At 28.7% G+C, this 7,051-nt stretch overlaps 1 long non-coding RNA gene across 1 annotated transcript; it reads left to right on the plus strand.

Moving 5' to 3' along the window:
* Nucleotides 1–2,197: 2,197 nt before the first annotated feature.
* LOC124895935 lies at nt 2,198–7,051 on the plus strand. The gene is made up of 3 exons (XR_007052154.1): nt 2,198–2,576; nt 5,069–5,114; nt 6,782–7,051. It is a non-coding gene; the product is annotated as an uncharacterized LOC124895935 (long non-coding RNA).

Below are 7,051 nucleotides of genomic sequence, written 5' to 3' on the forward strand. Positions count from 1 at the left end.
TTTTTTAATAATTCTATAGGGATTAGTTTAGTTGTTGTTGATGATGTTCCTTCTATAGGTTTATTAGTTCTTAATACTTTTTTGCTATTTTTGGTTAAGTTTGAAAATCATAGTTTTACTGATCCTATTAGTGTTCTTTCTATATATTCTGGTGCATCTGTTATATTTATATTATTATCTAATAATTGTTTTGTCATATATCCTATCCATAATTGTATTATTTTTTCTGTATCTATTACACAGTCTAGGTCTAAAAAGTTATAATTTTTATTAATTATTTGTTTTGGTATCCATTTGTCATATTCATTATATTTTTTAAACTTATTCTTATAATATATAGGTTTTCTTATTTCTGTTGTTTTAGGTATTATATTTTCATCTTCTTTTTTATCAAGAGTATTTATTTCTGTGTGGGTACTTTCTAAATTTTCCTCATTAATTTCTTTTTGTTTTTCATTGATTTCTAAATTTTTTGTATTTGTTAATATTTCTGTATATGTTTCACTATCTTCGGAATCATAATTATCTGTCTCTGTCTCTTCAATATCTATATTATTTATTTCTAATTCTTTTTTTTATTTCCAATTTTTCCTTAAATTGATTTATCTCGTTTAGTAATTTTTGTTCTCTATCTTTTTCTTCTTTTTCTTTTTTCCTTTGTTCATACAGCTCTTTTAACATTTGTAATTCTTTTTCTAATTCAGCAATCCTATTATTTTTAGTTTCTTCTATTTTTCGTATTTCTTCCGTAGTTTGTTGTTTTATTTTTTCTATTTCCTTTTTCCTGTCTATCTCTTCATTTTCTTTTTCTATTCTTACCATTGCTGTCAATTTATCTTCTAATTTTAACTCTTCTTTTTCTAACATTAGATATAAATGTTCACCTATTTTCTTATATCTTCGTCCTAGATTAGAAAATACTATTTTTATTTTTGATCCTTCGTGGTTTTCATATATTTTTTCATCTATTATAAATTCTTCTTTGTTCATTTTATTGTGAATAGTTCATGTTGATATATATATTCTAAACTATCTATTTGTGATTCCAATTTTGATATTTCATCTTTTTGTGTATCTATTGAGTTTTTACTAACTCCGGCAAATATATTATAATGTAGTCTTTTTATTCTTATTTTTAATTCTTTACGTTTTTCAGGAAAAATTTGTTTTAATTCTTTGTATTGTTGTACTTTATTCATTTTAAATTATATTTATAATATCTTGACGGATATCTAAATCTAATTTTATCATAATTAGGTGGTATGTGTTTCATTCTTCTAGATTTTAGATGGATTATTAATTTTGATTCAATACTAGATATTGATGTAATTAAATAGGCTAATCTTTGTGAGTTTTCTTTTGTTTTATTTAGACTTATATATTCTGAATAAGTACTAATTAAAGATTCTTTTATTTTTCTAAAAGCTTCTCTATTTTTAAATGGTCTTCGCATAATTAATTTAATAATTTATAGGTAAATTCTAATAATAATAATAGATCTAATAACTTCTACTTTTAATAACTCTAGCATATATCTCACTTCCGTATTTTTTGAATTACTGGGCTCTTATCAACAAGAAAGATGAATGATCCTTCAAAGTACACTTATCCTTATCCTGCTCATGGTACTTTCTATTAATCTTGTTATTCAACAATATAACCTGATTTATATATTAATACGTGTCAAGCAAGGTGTATGTAGATCTATACATTCAAAATTTTAATGAAGTTCCACTCTCTCGATCTTTACTAATTTATATCTTACGTACTCTATTAGCTGTTGAAATGGATCTAACATAACATTAGTATGTTGATTGGTTTCCTTGATTTAAATTGAATTAATACTACTACTGGTAGTAGGGTATTATCAAGGTCCACCAGTGATGCCTCCTCCTTAATACTACATAGCACCTCCCCCTAGAAGGAATTATGGGTATCTAGAGGGTTGGTAAGTTAATTGTGAATTCAGAAAATTAACTAAAGAAAAAAAAATTAGAGCTAATTAAGATTTCTTATTGTTTGGTTATTAGAAATGATGTTACAAATCAATAATGCACTCTAGATGCTCCATTTTGCTGTTGGCTCATCGATGAGTGTTGTAGCGACTCTTCCATCATCTTCATCTGTTGATCCGAAAGAATCTTCTATTTATAGGCATTGGAATCCCTTAACCCTTTCATATTATTAGTAAGATTAATCTCTATTCATACTCTACCTTCCCTTCTACTTTCTTCAAAGTACTCTTCTGCATTTCTCTTAAGAGATCTATATATATCAATTATGAAATCACAAATGCTTGATCCTTTCGGTTATAATTTTTTTAACTCTCTTTCAACTTATATCTGATATCAAATATTAATCTTTAATTTGCCCAAAGTCCATTCTAAAGTTCCATATCTACATCTTCCACCAGAGTTTCCTTATGAGAACGCATTATAAGGTGTTAAAAGAAACCCTTGAGAAAAAAGTATCCTCTTTGACTTTGATATAGACCACATTAAGATGTCAATCAAAAGTGTTTCTACTACCACCCCTCAAAATAAAACTTCATTTAAAGAGGTTCAGAGAAATTGAAGGTACGGTTTAATAGTTACAACTTCATCTTGTATTGTTTAAATACCACACATCTTCATTTTTTCACCTACTACTAATAGAACATCCTTAATTCTCAAGGTGTATAAAGGAAAAATGAGGTTTAGATTGGTTTTTGTTAAAATTTCTGGAGGGAAGAAAACAATTTTTTTAAAGAGAAACAGATAAGGGGGATGTACCTGCAGACACAACATAATAACAGTAACATAAGGGCCCTCGGGGTCTCCATCATGTATGAATCTCGAATAGGATGTCCCGCACGAAGTAGACTTTCTTACTAATTTATTTGTCATTTGAATCATAAACCTGAATTGACAATCATATATATATATATACTTCCTCCGTTCACTTGTACTTGCCACTAATTTTCTAATTGTATTTTTACCTTTACTTGTCATTTTTGACATATTAAGAAAAGACAACTTATTCTCTCCTATTTTAGCCCTATTAATTGTGTTTTTCTCCAAATTAATTTCAAGACACAATGTAAACATCATTTAACTATTTGTGATGTTATCGAGCAACTTGTGCATCCAACCAATGGAAGCACCATATTTGTGATGATTTCATTCCTTTTCTTCTAACTGTTTTGTAAGGATTTCTAGGATGATTGAAGTTAAAGATAAACTATTTCTAGAACTTTGTAGAGTAGATATGTATCTACTTTTGATTATGTGCATGTCTATCTACAGATGTATGAAGTATTTCACGACATCAAATGTATATAATGGTAGCCTACTATTTTAGTTAGCCTTAAATAGGACAAAGTTAATAGATTCTAACAATAAACTGATGAACGTTTAACAATTTGAACTCATATTAAATGACAAGATCTCTAATTTTCTATTTCTAATGAGTTTGAATGAAACATGACTTAATGTAAAGGTTTTTTATTTCTCTCAACTTTACCAAGGGTATGTCCTTTTTTCCTTTATTTTGATATAAAAAATTCAAACTTTATGCTAGATATGTCGTTGTTTTTCATATTCGGACTTGTATTTTCAATTACCAAAAAATATGAGAATTAGTTGATCTTTATCTAATTAAATATTATGGTAGACTAATAATCTAGCAACAATGACCTTTTGTGTTTTGTTTACTGAACTGCAAAAAATTACTTGTTTGTACTATCTTCTTGGATCAGCTATTTGCACTTTATTTATTACGTATGCTATCTATTTAGATTGCCAGATGCGAATACATAACATATTGCATTGACCCAGATTGGTAGCATAGTGACAAATGTTGTCCATTATCATCCGCCATAACCTAGATATTTATAGCATTGCACACTCACACATGTTTAGACGTACTTTTTTCAATGACAGTTCTTTGAATCTTCTCATCAAAGTGTTGCAATTTCAAGTTAGTTTTACTCAATCTTTGTCCTAATCTTCTTATTATCATTAGATTTTCCAAATTGATGACTTAAATTCACAGTGAATGTCATAATTATTCTTATTTCTTCACAAATGGATTTAGAGAGATTTTACGTTTTATTATTTACTTCTATTTTTGTTGGCTCATATCAGTTCATGAAATTTTTTTACTTGCGCCTGTAGAGGAATAGAAGTCTTAAATTGAATTATAGTTTGCAGAAATGCATAAAAAGGTACTCTTCAATTAACCTACAGCTTGTACAATGTCCACCATTAGCTAAGATAAGCAAAATGGTTGTTTCTATGACAAGCTAAGAGAAGAAAAATGGTTGTCTCTATGATAAACTTGAATGGTAAATCCTGATAGCTTACACTATTCAACAAGAACAACATACCCAGTATATATAGTATATATTATCAACTTCACTAAGTAGGAGGAAGTTGGTACCTATTATCATGTAGGAGACAAAAATTTTAAAATGCTCAACAATGAACTTAAGCATATCATATCTTGCTGGTTGCTGCAATGGAAATGTATTATACGTCAAAAGAGAAATAAATATCCTATCCCAACCCCGAATTTTCACGATTGTGTAGTGGTATCAATGCTATCAAACATAGAAAAGATAATAGTTGCTCCTCTTATAGATCTTAACTGGTAGATTCATATATTTTACGCCGTTAAACTACATTTGCCGCTTCAACTACAACATCTTGGTTACTATTGTTATCTGAAATTTTAATCCTAAGATGAAAATATGAAGAAGTTTTGTTTCATTGTCATTACTATTATTTTGATAACTATATTTTCTTCATGTGTGATAATACTTATAGTGGCCGTCATCTCTCCATTAGAGTTGATATATCTTAGAATAAGCTTCTCGATTATTCTTCTTCGTCTACTTAATTATTTTTTACCATTCTCTTTTCTTTTTCAATCTTCTCCTTATTTCTAATTTTTAGGTTAGTAGCTACTCCAATTTGTCTCCAATTTTTGTTTGAATCTTTTTAATTGGTATGTATCGCACTCTATCATGTGAATAAGAAATGTTGATAATCTTTTCATCGGAAATGATAATGATGGAATGTGATTGTAGGCTATGTCAAGGTATGTCAGAGAATCCAATTGTCTGTCATTGACAGGTACTAATTCTACCTCCAAACAAATATGTATAACATCTATTTATGTGAGAAGGCTATCAAAACATTTTAACTGATGGATTTAATGCTCTTATATCCCTTCTTAAAGAGCTATAGGAAAGTCTTAAATAATGAAAGGCACCATAGTTTACTGTTTTACTCATGTTATAGGCAGAGAACAATTTTATTTTTATGATTCATAGAAAAAACTTCAAAGAATATCCAGTATTAGTAATTGCGGATAGATTTATCCAACCAAAATGGTTGACTAAGCATTAACATCTGCATACTTTCTACCCTATCAAACCCCATTTTGTGAGATTACACTAGGTATGTTTATGTTATTACTATTGTTGAGTGGTTTAGAGTTGAGGAGATATTAAAACATCTTATGTTACTTTCAGTTCAAAGACACCAATAAATTATAAAGGAACCATAAACTTTTGTGACATGACTGCCCAACAGCCTTCCGGTGCCTTTAAGGAACTTAATGGCGACAATGTCATAGTTGGTCCAATTCCAATCTCAAGGGAGTAGAATTCCTTTTAGGAAAAAAAGAAATAAGTTGTGTTTATAAATGCCATTTTATTATTTTCCATTAGCAGAGTGATAATTAAAGGCTTTTGGTATGAAACACAAGCTAGGAAACATTCAAATCCATTTCAGTCTAAGTCTATTTTATCTAGTTTTGGAGACAAGGTATTTAGTTAACAAAAGCTTCCGAATCAAAAACATTTTCCATGGCCTTGTTAGACCAAAAACTGAGCTAATTACTTTGTTCGAAATTAACTACATTGTCCTTTTTTGTCTCTAGAAAGTCTAGCATCCCTTGTCCATGTGACCACCACATCACAGAGGGGTCACTTTGTCAACTTCCTAAAGACTCCAACTCGCTATTGAATTAAGTCAGCAATACATACAAATATATTTCATAAAACATAGGTCAGGCTACTTGGCAGTGCAGAAACAGGTGACTGACTAATTTCTTAATTCTCTTGCAATAAATATGATACATTGACCAATTAAAAGTCTCTTCTGTTAAGGTTGTCTTATGTAAGATAATAAAGAATTATACATATTACTATGTATTAGTGCATAAATACTATGCATCAGATCATATGAGGTAAACCTCTTCCTTTTCATCGAAGTCGTAAAGAACAGAAGATTTTAGGATTTGCATGAGGTGTAAATTAGACATTGCTTTGAAGTGTGAAGATTATTTAAGAAAGGAAACATCATCTATTCCATGTTGAAACAGGATTATTTTTTACCTCCTTTCACTTGAATTTTTAAGTAGAAGAATTGTGTTTGATTTGTCATCTGAACTCTGAAGTATGTTAAATGACTCAAGTTAAGTGAAAGAAAATATCAGCATAAGAGGTATTATAGTCAACCAATTTGATGAGTAGCTTCAGCATAAACTTTTCATTTCTGAATGGATAGGTTTGAATTAATCCAGATTAGTTTTTGTGGTTGGGGTAAAGAAAGGTTATTCAAAAACAATCTTTCTAAAGGTTATTCAAAAACAGTCTTTCTACCTCTCCTTTCAAACCTCATTTGTCAAATCATACTAATTGTATTGTTCTTGTTTTGTTATTATAATATATTACAATACCATTAAATTATATTATTAAAATATTAACATTTGATCATTAAATTTAATTTAACAGATGTTTGATCGTGACTATTCAGGAGATTGATCACAGCATGAAAATTGCATCTTCTATTGTAGAATAAATAGTATATGTAACAATGTAAATAGGTAATAATTATGCTATGTGAATGTCATGGGAGTATCCAATAGTATGATATTTCCATGATTGTATAAGACATACATTTGAGATTTATGCTATATGCACAACGGTAATAATGTTGTACATTAAAATGTATTTATTTTAGATAATGTGCAAATTTAGTTTATATTGACGTTTATATGCAAA

The sequence above is a fragment of the Capsicum annuum genome, chromosome 1 (assembly GCF_002878395.1).
Source record: "Capsicum annuum cultivar UCD-10X-F1 chromosome 1, UCD10Xv1.1, whole genome shotgun sequence".
NCBI lineage: Eukaryota > Viridiplantae > Streptophyta > Magnoliopsida > Solanales > Solanaceae > Capsicum > Capsicum annuum.